The sequence below is a fragment of the Somniosus microcephalus genome, chromosome 1 (assembly GCF_052327205.1).
Source record: "Somniosus microcephalus isolate GS21.2 chromosome 1, FLI_Smic_1.0, whole genome shotgun sequence".
Taxonomy (NCBI): Eukaryota; Metazoa; Chordata; class Chondrichthyes; order Squaliformes; family Somniosidae; genus Somniosus; species Somniosus microcephalus.
This window is the reverse complement of record NC_140987.1, coordinates 310570250-310586929: the sequence shown is the minus strand read 5'-3', so window position 1 is coordinate 310586929 and position 16680 is coordinate 310570250.

Below are 16680 nucleotides of genomic sequence, written 5' to 3'. Positions count from 1 at the left end.
TGGTGCAATGTGTTTGGGTGTTGTGTGTCAGTGAGTGTGGTGCAATGTGTTTGGGTGATGTGTGTCAGTGAGTGTGATGCAATGTGTTTGGGTGATGTGTGTCAGTGAGTGTGGTGTAATGTGTTTAGGTGAAGTGTGTCAGTGAGTGTGGTGCAATATGTTTGGGTGAAGTGTGTCAGTGAGTGTGGTGCAATGTGTTTGGGTGAAGTGTGTCAGTGAGTGTGGTGCAATGTGTCTGGGTGAAGTGTTTCAGTGACTGGTGCAATGTGTTTGGGTGAAGTGTGCCAGTGAGTGTGGTGCAATGTGTTTGAGTGAAGTGTGTCAGTGAGTGAGGTGTAATGTGTTTGAGTGAAGTGTGTCAGTGAGTGTGGTGCAATGTGTTTGGGTGAACTGTGTCAGTGACTGTGGTGCAATGTGTTTTGGTGAAGTGTGTCAGTGAGTGTGGTGCAATGTGTTTGGGTGAACTGTGTCAGTGACTGTGGTGCAATGTGTTTTGGTGAAGTGTGTCAGTGAGTGTGGTGCAATGTGTTTGAGTGAAGTGTGTCGGTGAGTGTGGTGTAATGTGTTTGAGTGAAGTGTGTCAGTGAGTGTGGTGCAATGTGTTTTGGTGAAGTGTGTCAGTGAGTGTGGTGCAATGTGTTTGGGTGATGTGTGTCAGTGAGTGTGGTGCAATGTGTTTGGGTGAAGTTTGTCAGTGAGTTTGGTGCAATGTGTTAGGGGGATGTGTGTCAATGAGTGTGGTGCAATGTGTTTGGGTGAAGTGTGTCAGTGAGTGTGGTGCAATGTGTTTGGGTGATGTGTGTGTCAGTGAGTGTGGTGCAAAGTGTTTAGGTGATGTGTGTGTCACTGAGTGTGGTGCAATGTGTTTGGGTGAAGTGTGTCAGTGAGTGTGGTGCAATGTGTTTGGGTGAAGTGTGTCAGTGAGTGTGGTGCAATGTGTTTGGGTGAAGTGTGTGTCAATGAGTTTGGTGCAATGTGTTTGGGTGAAGTGTGTCAGTGAGTGTGGTGCAATGTGTTTGGGTGAAGTGTGTGTCAGTGAGTGTGGTGCAATGTGTTTGGGTGAAGTGTGTCAGTGAGTGTGGTGCAATGTGTTTGGGTGAAGTGTGTCAGTGAGTGTGGTGTAATGTGTTTGGGTGGAGTGTGTCAGTGAGTGTGGTGCAATGTGTTTGGGTGAAGTATGTCAGTGAGTGTGGTGCAATGTGTTTGGGTGAAGTGGGTCAGTGAGTGTGGTGTAATGTGTTTGGGTGAAGTTTGTCAGTGAGTGTGGTGCAATGTGTTTGGGTGTAGTTTGTCAGTGAGTGTGGTGCAATGTGTTTGGGTGAAGTGTGTCAGTGAGTGTGGTGCAATGTGTTTGGGTGAAGTGTGTGTCAATGAGTTTGGTGCAATGTGTTTGGGTGAAGTGTGTCAGTGAGTGTGGTGCAATGTGTTTGGGTGAAGTGTGTGTCAGTGAGTGTGGTGCAATGTGTTTGGGTGAAGTGTGTCAGTGAGTGTGGTGCAATGTGTTTGGGTGAAGTGTGTCAGTGAGTGTGGTGTAATGTGTTTGGGTGAAGTGTGTCAGTGAGTGTGGTGCAATGTGTTTGGGTGAAGTGTGTCAGTGAGTGTGGTGCAATGTGTTTGGGTGAAGTGGGTCAGTGAGTGTGGTGCAATGTGTTTGGGTGAAGTGTGTCAGTGAGTGTGGTGCAATGTGTTTGGGTGAAGTGTGTCAGTGAGTGTGGTGTAATGTGTTTGGGTGAAGTGTGTCAGTGAGTGTGGTGCAATGTGTTTGGGTGAATTTTGTCAGTGATTGTGGTGCAATGTGTTTGGGTGATGTGTGTGTCAGTGAGTGTGATGCAATGTGTTTGGGTGATGTGTGTCAGTGAGTGTGGTGCTATGTGTTTGGGTAATGTGTGTCAGTGAGAGTGGTGCAATGTGTTTCGGTGAAGAGTTTCAGTGAGTGTCGTGCAATGTGTTTGGGTGAAGTGTGTCAGTGAGTGTGGTGTAATGTGTTTGGGTGAAGTGTGTCAGTGAGTGTGGTGCAATGTGTTTGGGTGAAGTGTGTCAGTGAGTGTGGTGCAATGTGTTTGGGAGAAGTGTGTCAGTGAGTGTGGTGCAATGTGTTTGGGTGAAGTGTGTCAGTGAGTGTGGTGCAATGTGTTTGGGTGAAGTGTGTCAGTGAGTGTGGTGCAATGTGTTTGGGAGAAGTGTGTCAGTGAGTGTGGTGCAATGTGCTTGGGTGAAGTGTGTCAGTGAGTGTGGTGCAATGTGTTTGGGTGAAGTGTGTCAGTGAGTGTGGTGCAATGTGTTTGGGTGAAGTGTGTCAGTGAGTGTGGTGCAATGTGTTTGGTTGAAGTGTGTCAGTGAGTGTGGTGTAATGTGTTTGGATGAAGTGTGTCAGTGAGTGCGGTGCAATGTGTTTGGGTGAAGTGTGTCAGTGAGTTTGGTGCAATGTGTTAGGGGGATGTGTGTCAATGAGTGTGGTGCAATATATTTGGGTGATGAATGTGTCAGTGAGTGTGGTGCAATGTGTTTGGGTGAATTTTGTCAGTGATTGTGGTGCAATGTTTTTGGGTGATGTGTGTGTCAGTGAGTGTGATGCAATGTGTTTGGGTGATGTGTGTCAGTGAGTGTGGTGCTATGTGTTTGGGTAATGTGTGTCAGTGAGAGTGGTGCAATGTGTTTCGGTGAAGAGTTTCAGTGAGTGTCGTGCAATGTGTTTGGGTGAAGTGTGTCAGTGAGTGTGGTGTAATGTGTTTGGGTGAAGTGTGTCAGTGAGTGTGGTGCAATGTGTTTGGGTGAAGTGTGTCAGTGAGTGTGGTGCAATGTGTTTGGGAGAAGTGTGTCAGTGAGTGTGGTGCAATGTGTTTGGGTGATGTGTGTCAGTGAGTGTGGTGCAATGTGTTTGGGTGAAGTGTGTCAGTGAGTGGTGCAATGTGTTTGGGTGATGTGTGTGTCAGTGAGTGTGGTGCAAAGTGTTTAGGTGATGTGTGTGTCACTGAGTGTGGTGCAATGTGTTTGGGTGAAGTGTGTCAGTGAGTGTGGTGCAATGTGTTTGGGTGAAGTGTGTCAGTGAGTGTGGTGCAATGTGTTTGGGTGAAGTGTGTGTCAATGAGTTTGGTGCAATGTGTTTGGGTGAAGTGTGTCAGTGAGTGTGGTGCAATGTGCTTGGGTGAAGTGTGTGTCAGTGAGTGTGGTGCAATGTGTTTGGGTGAAGTGTGTCAGTGAGTGTGGTGCAATGTGTTTGGGTGAAGTGTGTCAGTGAGTGTGGTGTAATGTGTTTGGGTGAAGTGTGTCAGTGAGTGTGGTGCAATGTGTTTGGGTGAAGTGTGTCAGTGAGTGTGGTGCAATGTGTTTGGGTGAAGTGGGTCAGTGAGTGTGGTGTAATGTGTTTGGGTGAAGTTTGTCAGTGAGTGTGGTGCAATGTGTTTGGGTGTAGTTTGTCAGTGAGTGTGGTGCAATGTGTTTGGGTGAAGTGTGTCAGTGAGTGTGGTGCAATGTGTTTGGGTGAAGTGTGTGTCAATGAGTTTGGTGCAATGTGTTTGGGTGAAGTGTGTCAGTGAGTGTGGTGCAATGTGTTTGGGTGAAGTGTGTGTCAGTGAGTGTGGTGCAATGTGTTTGGGTGAAGTGTGTCAGTGAGTGTGGTGCAATTTGTTTGGGTGAAGTGTGTCAGTGAGTGTGGTGTAATGTGTTTGGGTGAAGTGTGTCAGTGAGTGTGGTGCAATGTGTTTGGGTGAAGTGTGTCAGTGAGTGTGGTGCAATGTGTTTGGGTGAAGTGGGTCAGTGAGTGTGGTGCAATGTGTTTGGGTGAAGTGTGTCAGTGAGTGTGGTGCAATGTGTTTGGGTGAAGTGTGTCAGTGAGTGTGGTGAAATGTGTTTGGGTGAAGTGTGTCAGTGAGTGTGGTGCAATGTGTTTGGGTGAATTTTGTCAGTGATTGTGGTGCAATGTGTTTGGGTGATGTGTGTGTCAGTGAGTGTGATGCAATGTGTTTGGGTGATGTGTGTCAGTGAGTGTGGTGCTATGTGTTTGGGTAATGTGTGTCAGTGAGAGTGGTGCAATGTGTTTCGGTGAAGAGTTTCAGTGAGTGTCGTGCAATGTGTTTGGGTGAAGTGTGTCAGTGAGTGTGGTGTAATGTGTTTGGGTGAAGTGTGTCAGTGAGTGTGGTGCAATGTGTTTGGGAGAAGTGTGTCAGTGAGTGTGGTGCAATGTGTTTGGGTGAAGTGTGTCAGTGAGTGTGGTGCAATGTGTTTGGGTGAAGTGTGTCAGTGAGTGTGGTGCAATGTGTTTGGGAGAAGTGTGTCAGTGAGTGTGGTGCAATGTGCTTGGGTGAAGTGTGTCAGTGAGTGTGGTGCAATGTGTTTGGGTGAAGTGTGCCAGTGAGTGTGGTGCAATGTGTTTGGGTGAAGTGTGTCAGTGAGTGTGGTGCAATGTGTTTGGTTGAAGTGTGTCAGTGAGTGTGGTGTAATGTGTTTGGGTGAAGTGTGTCAGTGAGTGTGGTGCAAAGTGTTTGGGTGAAGTGTGTGTCAGTGTGTGTGGTGCAATGTTTTTGGGTGAAGTGTGTCAGTGGGTGTGGTGCAATGTGTTTGGGTAAAGTCTGTCAGTGAGTGTGGTGCAATATGTTTGGGTGAAGTGTGTCAGTGAGTGTGGTGCAATATGTTTGGGTGAAGTGTGTCAGTGAGTGTGGTGCAATGTGTTTGGGTGATGTGTGTCAGTGAGTGTGGTGCAATATGTTTGGGTGATGTGTGTCAGTGAGTGTGGTGCAATGTGTTTGGGTGAAGTGTGTCAGTGAGTGTGGTCCAATGTGTATGGGTGAAGTGTGTCAGTGAGTGTGGTGCAATGTGTTTGGGTGAAGTGTGTCAGTGAGTGTGGTGCAATGTGTTTGGGTGTAGTTTGTCAGTGAGTGTGGTGCAATGTGTTTGGGTGAAGTGTGTCAGTGAGTGTGGTGCAATGTGTTTGGGTGAAGTGTGTGTCAATGAGTTTGGTGCAATGTGTTTGGGTGAAGTGTGTCAGTGAGTGTGGTGCAATGTGTTTGGGTGAAGTGTGTCAGTGAGTGTGGTGCAATGTGTTTGGGTGAAGTGTGTCAGTGAGTGTGGTGTAATGTGTTTGGGTGAAGTGTGTCAGTGAGTGTGGTGCAATGTGTTTGGGTGAAGTGTGTCAGTGAGTGTGGTGCAATGTGTTTGAGTGAAGTGTGTCAGTGAGTGTGGTGTAATGTGTTTGGGTGAAGTGTGTCAGTGAGTGTGGTGCAATGTGTTTGGGTGAAGTGTGTCAGTGAGTGTGGTGCAATGTGTTTGAGTGAAGTGTGTCAGTGAGTGTGGTGTAATGTGTTTGGGTGAAGTGTGTCAGTGAGTGTGGTGCAATGTGTTTGGGTGAATTTTGTCAGTGATTGTGGTGCAATGTGTTTGGGTGATGTGTGTGTCAGTGAGTGTGATGCAATGTGTTTGGGTGATGTGTGTCAGTGAGTGTGGTGCTATGTGTTTGGTTAATGTGTGTCAGTGAGAGTGGTGCAATGTGTTTCGGTGAAGAGTTTCAGTGAGTGTCGTGCAATGTGTTTGGGTGAAGTGTGTCAGTGAGTGTGGTGTAATGTGTTTGGGTGAAGTGTGTCAGTGAGTGTGGTGCAATGTGTTTGGGTGAAGTGTGTCAGTGAGTGTGGTGCAATGTGTTTGGGAGAAGTGTGTCAGTGAGTGTGGTGCAATGTGTTTGGTTGAAGTGTGTCAGTGAGTGTGGTGCAATGTGTTTGGGTGATGTGTGTCAGTGAGTGTGATGCAATGTGTTTGGGTGAAGTGTGTCAGCGAGTGTGGTGTAATGTGTTTAGGTGAAGTGTGTCAGTGACTGTGGTGCAATATGTTTGAGTGAAGTGTATCAGTGAGTGTGGTGCAATGTGTATGGGTGAAGTGTGTCAGTGAGTGTGGTGCAATGTGTTTGGGTGAAGTGTGTCAGGGAGTGTGGTGCAATGTGTTTGGGTGTTGTGTGTCAGTGAGTGTGGTGCAATGTGTTTGAGTGATGTGTGTCAGTGAGTGTGATGCAATGTGTTTGGGTGATGTGTGTCAGTGAGTGTGGTGTAATGTGTTTGGGTGAAGTGTGTCAGTGAGTGTGGTGCAATGTGTTTGGGTGAATTTTGTCAGTGATTGTGGTGCAATGTGTTTGGGTGATGTGTGTGTCAGTGAGTGTGATGCAATGTGTTTGGGTGATGTGTGTCAGTGAGTGTGGTGCTATGTGTTTGGGTAATGTGTGTCAGTGAGAGTGGAGCAATGTGTTTCGGTGAAGAGTTTCAGTGAGTGTCGTGCAATGTGTTTGGGTGAAGTGTGTCAGTGAGTGTGGTGTAATGTGTTTGGGTGAAGTGTGTCAGTGAGTGTGGTGCAATGTGTTTGGGTGAAGTGTGTCAGTGAGTGTGGTGCAATGTGTTTGGGTGATGTGTGTCAGTGAGTGTGGTGCAATGTGTTTGGGTGATGTGTGTCAGTGAGTGTGGTGCAATGTGTTTGGGTGAAGTGTGTCAGTGAGTGTGGTCCAAAGTGTATGGGTGAAGTGTGTCAGTGAGTGTGGTGCAATGTGTTTGGGTGAAGTGTGTCAGTGAGTGTGGTCCAAAGTGTTTGGGTGAAGTGTGTCAGTGAATGTGGTGCAATGTGTTTGGGTGATGTGTGTCAGTGAGTGTGGTGCAATGTGTTTGGGTGATGTGTGTCAGTGAGTGTGGAGCAATATGTTTGGGTGAAGTGTGTCAGTGAGTGTGGTGCAATGTGTTTGGGTGAAGTGTGTCAGTGAGTGTGGTGCAATGTGTTTGGGTGATGTGTGTCAGTGAGTGTGGTGCAATGTGTTTGGGTGAAGTGTGTCAGTGAGTGTGGTGCAATTTGTTTGGGTGAAGTGTGTCAGTGAGTGTGGTGCAATATGTTTGGGTGAAGTGTGTCAGTGAGTGTGGTGCAATATGTTTGGGTGAAGTGTGTCAGTGAGTGTGGTGCAATGTGTTTGGGTGATGTGTGTCAGTGAGTGTGGTGCAATGTGTTTGGGTGATGTGTGTCAGTGAGTGTGGTGCAATGTGTTTGGGTGAAGTGTGTCAGTGAGTGTGGTCCAAAGTGTATGGGTGAAGTGTGTCAGTGTGTGTGGTGCAATGTGTTTGGGTGAAGTGTGTCAGTGAGTGTGGTCCAAAGTGTTTGGGTGAAGTGTGTCAGTGAATGTGGTGCAATGTGTTTGGGTGATGTGTGTCAGTGAGTGTGGTGCAATGTGTTTGGGTGATGTGTGTCAGTGAGTGTGGAGCAATATGTTTGGGTGAAGTGTGTCAGTGAGTGTGGTGCAATGTGTTTGGGTGAAGTGTGTCAGTGAGTGTGGTGCAATGTGTTTGGGTGATGTGTGTCAGTGAGTGTGGTGCAATGTGTTTGGGTGAAGTGTGTCAGTGAGTGTGCTGCAATGTGTTTGGGTGAAGTGTGTCAGTGAGTGTGGTGCAATGTGTTTGGGTGAAGTGTGTCAGTGAGTGTGGTGCAATGTGTTTGGGAGAAGTGTGTCAGTGAGTGTGGTGCAATGTGCTTGGGTGAAGTGTGTCAGTGAGTGTGGTGTAATGTGTTTGGGTGAAGTGTGTCAGTGAGTGTGGTGCAATGTGTTTGGGTGAAGTGTGTCAGTGAGTGTGGTGCAATGTGTTTGGGTGAAGTGTGTCAGTGAGTGTGGTGCAATGTGTTTGGGAGAAGTGTGTCAGTGAGTGTGGTGCAATGTGTTTCGGTGAAGAGTTTCAGTGAGTGTCGTGCAATGTGTTTGGGTGAAGTGTGTCAGTGAGTGTGGTGTAATGTGTTTGGGTGAAGTGTGTCAGTGAGTGTGGTGCAATGTGTTTGGGTGAAGTGTGTCAGTGAGTGTGGTGCAATGTGTTTGGGAGAAGTGTGTCAGTGAGTGTGGTGCAATGTGTTTGGGTGAAGTGTGTCAGTGAGTGTGGTGCAATGTGTTTGGGTGAAGTGTGTCAGTGAGTGTGGTGCAATGTGTTTGGGAGAAGTGTGTCAGTGAGTGTGGTGCAATGTGCTTGGGTGAAGTGTGTCAGTGAGTGTGGTGCAATGTGTTTGGGTGAAGTGTGTCAGTGAGTGTGGTGCAATGTGTTTGGGTGAAGTGTGTCAGTGAGTGTGGTGCAATGTGTTTGGTTGAAGTGTGTCAGTGAGTGTGGTGTAATGTGTTTGGGTGAAGTGTGTCAGTGAGTGTGGTGCAAAGTGTTTGGGTGAAGTGTGTGTCAGTGTGTGTGGTGCAATGTTTTTGGGTGAAGTGTGTCAGTGGGTGTGGTGCAATGTGTTTGGGTAAAGTCTGTCAGTGAGTGTGGTGCAATGTGTTTGGGTGAAGTGTGTCAGTGAGTGTGGTGCAATATGTTTGGGTGAAGTGTGTCAGTGAGTGTGGTGCAATGTGTTTGGGTGATGTGTGTCAGTGAGTGTTGTGCAATATGTTTGGGTGATGTGTGTCAGTGAGTGTGGTGCAATGTGTTTGGGTGAAGTGTGTCAGTGAGTGTGGTCCAATGTGTATGGGTGAAGTGTGTCAGTGAGTGTGGTGCAATGTGTTTGGGTGAAGTGTGTCAGTGAGTGTGGTGCAATGTGTTTGGGTGTAGTTTGTCAGTGAGTGTGGTGCAATGTGTTTGGGTGAAGTGTGTCAGTGAGTGTGGTGCAATGTGTTTGGGTGAAGTGTGTGTCAATGAGTTTGGTGCAATGTGTTTGGGTGAAGTGTGTCAGTGAGTGTGGTGCAATGTGTTTGGGTGAAGTGTGTCAGTGAGTGTGGTGCAATGTGTTTGGGTGAAGTGTGTCAGTGAGTGTGGTGTAATGTGTTTGGGTGAAGTGTGTCAGTGAGTGTGGTGCAATGTGTTCGGGTGAAGTGTGTCAGTGAGTGTGGTGCAATGTGTTTGGGTGAAGTGGGTCAGTGAGTGTGGTGCAATGTGTTTGGGTGAAGTGTGTCAGTGAGTGTGGTGCAATGTGTTTGAGTGAAGTGTGTCAGTGAGTGTGGTGTAATGTGTTTGGGTGAAGTGTGTCAGTGAGTGTGGTGCAATGTGTTTGGGTGAATTTTGTCAGTGATTGTGGTGCAATGTGTTTGGGTGATGCGTGTGTCAGTGAGTGTGATGCAATGTGTTTGGGTGATGTGTGTCAGTGAGTGTGGTGCTATGTGTTTGGTTAATGTGTGTCAGTGAGAGTGGTGCAATGTGTTTCGGTGAAGAGTTTCAGTGAGTGTCGTGCAATGTGTTTGGGTGAAGTGTGTCAGTGAGTGTGGTGTAATGTGTTTGGGTGAAGTGTGTCAGTGAGTGTGGTGCAATGTGTTTGGGTGAAGTGTGTCAGTGAGTGTGGTGCAATGTGTTTGGGAGAAGTGTGTCAGTGAGTGTGGTGCAATGTGTTTGGTTGAAGTGTGTCAGTGAGTGTGGTGCAATGTGTTTGGGTGATGTGTGTCAGTGAGTGTGATGCAATGTGTTTGGGTGAAGTGTGTCAGCGAGTGTGGTGTAATGTGTTTAGGTGAAGTGTGTCAGTGAGTGTGGTGCAATATGTTTGGGTGAAGTGTATCAGTGAGTGTGGTGCAATGTGTATGGGTGAAGTGTGTCAGTGAGTGTGGTGCAATGTGTTTGGGTGAAGTGTGTCAGGGAGTGTGGTGCAATGTGTTTGGGTGTTGTGTGTCAGTGAGTGTGGTGCAATGTGTTTGAGTGATGTGTGTCAGTGAGTGTGATGCAATGTGTTTGGGTGATGTGTGTCAGTGAGTGTGGTGTAATGTGTTTGGGTGAAGTGTGTCAGTGAGTGTGGTGCAATGTGTTTGGGTGAATTTTGTCAGTGATTGTGGTGCAATGTGTTTGGGTGATGTGTGTGTCAGTGAGTGTGATGCAATGTGTTTGGGTGATGTGTGTCAGTGAGTGTGGTGCTATGTGTTTGGGTAATGTGTGTCAGTGAGAGTGGAGCAATGTGTTTCGGTGAAGAGTTTCAGTGAGTGTCGTGCAATGTGTTTGGGTGAAGTGTGTCAGTGAGTGTGGTGTAATGTGTTTGGGTGAAGTGTGTCAGTGAGTGTGGTGCAATGTGTTTGGGTGAAGTGTGTCAGTGAGTGTGGTGCAATGTGTTTGGGAGAAGTGTGTCAGTGAGTGTGGTGCAATGTGTTTGGGTGAAGTGTGTCAGTGAGTGTGGTGCAATGTGTTTGGGTGAAGTGTGTCAGTGAGTGTGGTGCAATGTGTTTGGGAGAAGTGTGTCAGTGAGTGTGGTGCAATGTGCTTGGGTGAAGTGTGTCAGTGAGTGTGGTGCAATGTGTTTGGGTGAAGTGTGTCAGTGAGTGTGGTGCAATGTGTTTGGGTGAAGTGTGTCAGTGAGTGTGGTGCAATGTGTTTGGTTGAAGTGTGTCAGTGAGTGTGGTGTAATGTGTTTGGGTGAAGTGTGTCAGTGAGTGTGGTGCAAAGTGTTTGGGTGAAGTGTGTGTCAGTGAGTGTGGTGCAATGTTTTTGGGTGAAGTGTGTCAGTGGGTGTGGTGCAATGTGTTTGGGTAAAGTCTGTCAGTGAGTGTGGTGCAATATGTTTGGGTGAAGTGTGTCAGTGAGTGTGGTGCAATATGTTTGGGTGAAGTGTGTCAGTGAGTGTGGTGCAATGTGTTTGGGTGATGTGTGTCAGTGAGTGTGGTGCAATGTGTTTGGGTGATGTGTGTCAGTGAGTGTGGTGCAATGTGTTTGGGTGAAGTGTGTCAGTGAGTGTGGTCCAAAGTGTATGGGTGAAGTGTGTCAGTGAGTGTGGTGCAATGTGTTTGGGTGAAGTGTGTCAGTGAGTGTGGTCCAAAGTGTTTGGGTGAAGTGTGTCAGTGAATGTGGTGCAATGTGTTTGGGTGATGTGTGTCAGTGAGTGTGGTGCAATGTGTTTGGGTGATGTGTGTCAGTGAGTGTGGAGCAATATGTTTGGGTGAAGTGTGTCAGTGAGTGTGGTGCAATGTGTTTGGGTGAAGTGTGTCAGTGAGTGTGGTGCAATGTGTTTGGGTGATGTGTGTCAGTGAGTGTGGTGCAATGTGTTTGGGTGAAGTGTGTCAGTGAGTGTGGTGCAATTTGTTTGGGTGAAGTGTGTCAGTGAGTGTGGTGCAATATGTTTGGGTGAAGTGTGTCAGTGAGTGTGGTGCAATATGTTTGGGTGAAGTGTGTCAGTGAGTGTGGTGCAATGTGTTTGGGTGATGTGTGTCAGTGAGTGTGGTGCAATGTGTTTGGGTGATGTGTGTCAGTGAGTGTGGTGCAATGTGTTTGGGTGAAGTGTGTCAGTGAGTGTGGTCCAAAGTGTATGGGTGAAGTGTGTCAGTGAGTGTGGTGCAATGTGTTTGGGTGAAGTGTGTCAGTGAGTGTGGTCCAAAGTGTTTGGGTGAAGTGTGTCAGTGAATGTGGTGCAATGTGTTTGGGTGATGTGTGTCAGTGAGTGTGGTGCAATGTGTTTGGGTGATGTGTGTCAGTGAGTGTGGAGCAATATGTTTGGGTGAAGTGTGTCAGTGAGTGTGGTGCAATGTGTTTGGGTGAAGTGTGTCAGTGAGTGTGGTGCAATGTGTTTGGGTGATATGTGTCAGTGAGTGTGGTGCAATGTGTTTGGGTGAAGTGTGTCAGTGAGTGTGGTGCAATGTGTTTGGGTGAAGTGTGTCAGTGAGTGTGGTGCAATGTGTTTGGGTGATGTGTGTGTCAGTGAGTGTGGTGCAAAGTGTTTAGGTGATGTGTGTGTCAGTGAGTGTGGTGCAATATGTTTGGGTGATGTGTGTCAGTGAGTGTGGTGCAATGTGTTTGAGTGAAGTGTGTCAGTGAGTGTGGTGCAATGTGTTTGGGTGAAGTGTGTCAGTGAGTGTGGTGCAATGTGTTTGGGTGAAGTGTGTCAGTGAGTGTGGTGCAATGTGTTTGACTGATGTGTGTCAGTGAGTGTGGTGCAATATGTTTGAGTGAAGTGTGTCAGTGAGTGTGGTGCAATGTGTTTGGATGAAGTGTGTCAGTGAGTGTGGTGCAATGTGTTTGGGTGAAGTGTGTCAGTGAGTGTGGTGCAATGTCTTTGGGTGAAGTGTGTCAGTGAGTGTGGTGCAATGTGTTTGGGTGAAGTTTGCCAGTGAGTGTGGTGCAATGTGTTTGGGTGAAGTGTGTCAGTGAGTGTGGTGTAATGTATTTGGGTGAAGTGTGTGAGTGAGAGTGGTGCAATGTGTTTGGGTGAAGTGTGTCATTGAGTGTGGTGCAATGTGTTTGGGTGAAGTGTTTCAGTGAGTGTGGTGTAATGTGTTTGGGTGAAGTGTGTCAGTGAGTGTGGTGCAATGTGTTTGGGTGATGTGTGTCAGTGAGTGTGGTGCAATGTGTTTGGGTGAAGTGTGGCAGTGAGTGTGGTGCAATGTGTTAGGGTGAAGTGTGTCAGTGAGTGTGGTGTAATGTGTTTGGGTGAAGTGTGTCAGTGAGTGTGGTGCAATGTGTTTGGGTGAAGTGTGTCAGTGAGTGTGGTGCAATGTGTTTGGGTGAAGTGTGTGTCAATGAGTTTGGTGCAATGTGTTTGGGTGAAGTGTGTCAGTGAGAGTGGTGCAATGTGTTTGGGTGAAGTGTGTGTCAATGAGTTTGGTGCAATGTGTTTGGGTGAAGTGTGTCTGTGAGTGTGGTGCAATGTGTTTGGGTGAAGTGTGTGTCAGTGAGTGTGGTGCAATGTGTTTGGGTGAAGTGTGTCAGTGAGTTTGGTGCAATGTGTTTGGGTGAAGTGTGTCAGTGAGTGTGGTGCAATGTGTTTGGGTGAAGTTTGTCAGTGAGTGTGGTGCAATGTGTTTGGGTGAAGTGTGTCAGTGAGTGTGGTGCAATGTGTTTGGGTGAAGTGTGTCAGTGAGTGTGGTGCAAAGTGTTTCGGTGAAGTGTGTCAGTGAGTGTGGTGCAATGTGTTTAGGTGAAGTGTGTCAGTGAGTGTGGAGCAATATGTTTGGGTGAAGTTTGTCAGTGAGTGTGGTGCAATATGTTTGGGTGATGTGTGTCAGTGAGTGTGATGCAATGTGTTTGGGTGAAGTGTGTCAGTGACTGTGGTGCAATGTGTTTGGGTGAAGTGTGCTAGTGAGTGTGGTGCAATGTGTTTGGGTGAAGTGTGTCAGTGAGTGTGGTGTAATGTGTTTGAGTGAAGTGTGTCAGTGAGTGTGGTGCAATGTGTTTGGGTGAACTGTGTCAGTGAGTGTGGTGCTATGTGTTTCGGTGATGTGTGTGTCCGTGAGTGTGGTGCAATGTGTTTGGGTGATGTGTGTCAGTGAGTGTGGTGCAATGTGTTTGGGTGAAGTGTGTCAGTGAGTTTGTGCAATGTGTTAGGGGGATGTGTGTCAATGAGCGTGGTGCAATATATTTGGGTGATGAATGTGTCAGTGAGTGTGGTGCAATGTGTTTGGGTGAATTTTGTCAGTGATTGTGGTGCAATGTGTTTGGGTGATGTGTGTGTCAGTGAGTGTGATGCAATGTGTTTGGGTGATGTGTGTCAGTGAGTGTGGTGCTATGTGTTTGGGTAATGTGTGTCAGTGAGAGTGGTGCAATGTGTTTCGGTGAAGAGTTTCAGTGAGTGTCGTGCAATGTGTTTGGGTGAAGTGTGCCAGTGAGTGTGGTGTAATGTGTTTGGGTGAAGTGTGTCAGTGAGTGTGGTGCAATGTGTTTGGGTGAAGTGTGTCAGTGAGTGTGGTGCAATGTGTTTGGGAGAAGTGTGTAAGTGAGTGTGGTGCAATGTGTTTGGGAGAAGTGTGTCAGTGAGTGTGGTGCAATGTGTTTGGGTGAAGTGTGTCAGTGAGTGTGGTGCAATGTGTTTGGGTGAAGCGTGTCAGTGAGTGTGGTGCAATGTGTTTGGGTGAAGTGTGTCAGAGAGTGCGGTGTAATGTGTTTGGGTGAAGTGTGTCAGTGAGTGTGGTGTAATGTGTTTGGGTGAAGTGAGTCAGTGAGTGTGGCGGAATGTGTTTGGGTGAAGTGTGTCAGTGTGTGTGGTGCAATGTGTTTGGGTGAAGTGTGTCAGTGAGTGTGTTGCAATGTGTTTGGTTGAAGTGTGTCAGTGAGTGTGGTGTAATGTGTTTGGGTGAAGTGTGTCAGTGAGTGTGGTGCAAAGTGTTTGGGTGAAGTGTGTGTCAGTGAGTGTGGTGCAATGTTTTTGGGTGAAGTGTGTCAGTGGGTGTGGTGCAATGTGTTTGGGTAAAGTCTGTCAGTGAGTGTGGTGCAATATGTTTGGGTGAAGTGTGTCAGTGAGTGTGGTGCAATATGTTTGGGTGAAGTGTGTCAGTGAGTGTGGTGCAATGTGTTTGGGTGATGTGTGTCAGTGAGTGTGGTGCAATGTGTTTGGGTGATGTGTGTCAGTGAGTGTGGTGCAATGTGTTTGGGTGATGTGTGTCAGTGAGTGTGCTGCAATGTGTTTGGGTGAAGTGTGTCAGTGAGTGTGGTGCAATGTGTTTGGGTGAAGTGTGTCAGTGAGTGTGGTGCAATGTGTTTGGGTGAAGTTTGAGAGTGAGTGTGGTGCAATGTGTTTGGGTGATGTGTGTGTCAGTGAGTGTGGTGCAAAGTGTTTAGGTGATGTGTGTTTCAGTGAGTGTGGTGCAATGTGTTTGGGTGATGTGTGTCAGTGAGTGTGGAGCAATATGTTTGGGTGAAGTGTGTCAGTGAGTGTGGTGCAATGTGTTTCACTGATGTGTGTCAGTGAGTGTGGTGCAATGTGTTTGAGTGAAGTGTGTCAGTGAGTATGGTGCAATGTGTTTGGGTGAAGTGTGTCAGTGAGTGTGGTGCAATGTGTTTGGGTGAAGTGTGTCAGTGAGTGTGGTGCAATGTGTTTGGGTGAAGTGTGTCAGTGAGTGTGGTGCAATGTGTTTGACTGATGTGTGTCAGTGAGTGTGGTGCAATGTGTTTGAGTGAAGTGTGTCAGTGAGTATGGTGCAATGTGTTTGGGTGAAGTGTGTCAGTGAGTGTGGTGCAATGTGTTTGAGTGAAGTGTGTCAGTGAGTATGGTGTAATGTGTTTGGGTGAAGTGTGTCAGTGAGTGTGGTGCAATGTGTTTGGGTGAAGTGTGTCAGTGAGTGTGGTGCAATGTGTTTGGGTGAAGTGTGTCAGTGAGTGTGGTGCAATGTGTTTGACTGATGTGTGTCAGTGAGTGTGGTGCAATGTGTTTGGGTGAAGTGTGTCAGTGAGTGTGGTGCAATGTGTTTGGGTGAAGTGTGTCATTGAGTGTGGTGCAATGAGTTTGGGTGAAGTGTGTCAGTGAGTGTGGTGTAATGTGTTTGGGTGAAGTGTGTCAGTGAGTGTGGTGCAATGTGTTTGGGTGAAGTATGTCAGTGAGTGTGGTGCAATGTGTTTGGGTGAAGTGTGGCAGTGAGTGTGGTGGAATGTGTTTGGGTGAAGTGTGTCAGTGAGTGTGGTGTAATGTGTTTGGGTGAAGTGTGTCAGTGAGTGTGGTGCAATGTGTTTGGGTGAAGTGTGTCAGTGAGTGTGGTGCAATGTGTTTGGGTGAAGTGTGTCAGTGAGTGTGGTGCAATGTGTTTGGGTGAAGTGTGTCAGTGAGTGAGGTGCAATGTGTTTGGGTGAAGAGTGTCAGTAAGTGTGGTGCAATGTGTTTGGGTGATATGCCTGTCATGGTTGAATAGCTGGCAGTGTGTGCAAGCTGTGAGATGTGGGTGTGAGGCTTGCAACAGTGGTAAGTGTGCAAGGGTGAGGCGAAGCTATGCTTGTGAGGTAAGAGTCATGATTGATAGAGTTTGTTGGTATGTGAGTGCTGGGGGTGTGGTGCATTGAGCAATGGCTGAGGTTCGTAGTGCAGATGGTGGGATATGGCATTTGAAGATAAATTCACTGACCTTGACCGCTCGTGTGAGATCATTAAACTTCTTGCGGCACTGGATCCAAATCCTGGGGGAAAAGGTCGTGGCACTGACTGCTTCAGAAATCTGCCACCACTGCCTTCTAACAGTCAGTCTGGAGGGCCTCCTTGGCCCCCTTTGGGTAGAGGACCTGTCTCCTCCTTTTGATCCCCTGCACTGAGGCCTCCAGTGCTGCGTCTGAGAGTATAGGTGCCCTTTCTCTGCCCTGTTGAGCCATAGCTGCCTTACCATTTCCTTTGCAAAAATTACAATGAGGTGCATCTTTCAGAAAGCACTTTCCCTTTAAGAAGTGCAGACTATGTTTCAAATTGCAGGCTAGCTTAAAATAGAATAGCAAAATACTGCGGATGGTGGAAATCCGAAATAACAGAAAATGCTGGAAAAACTCAGCAGGCCAGGCAACATCTGTGGAGAGAGAAACAGAGTCAACGTTTCGGGTCGAAACCCTTCTACAGAACTGAGAGAAAAGGCAGGAAATGAAATAAAAGGCAGTTTGGGGGGCTGGGAAATGGGGGAGGGGAGGAAAGAAGAGACATTAAGAGATATTCAAGGTGAGACGAGATAGTAATAGGACAGGTAAAGAAACAAACAATGGCTCTAAATGAAGTGTGAAATGTGCTGGTTGTAAAGTGCCTAACCGGAAGATGAGGTGCTGTTCCTTGAGTTTATGGTGAGCTTCCGTGGAACAATGCAAGAGGCTGCAGACGGTGAGGTCCGAGTGGGAATGGAGCGGTGAATTGAAATGACAGGTGACCGGAAGCTCGGGGTCACCCTTACAGACTGAACGGAGGTGTTCCGCAAAGCGGTCACCCAATCTGCGTTTGGTCTCCCCAATGTAGAGGAGACCACATCGTGAGCAGCGAATACAGTATACTAGATTGCAAGAAGTACAAGTAAATCGCTGTTTCACCTGGAAGGGGTGTTTGGGGCCCTGGACAGTGGGA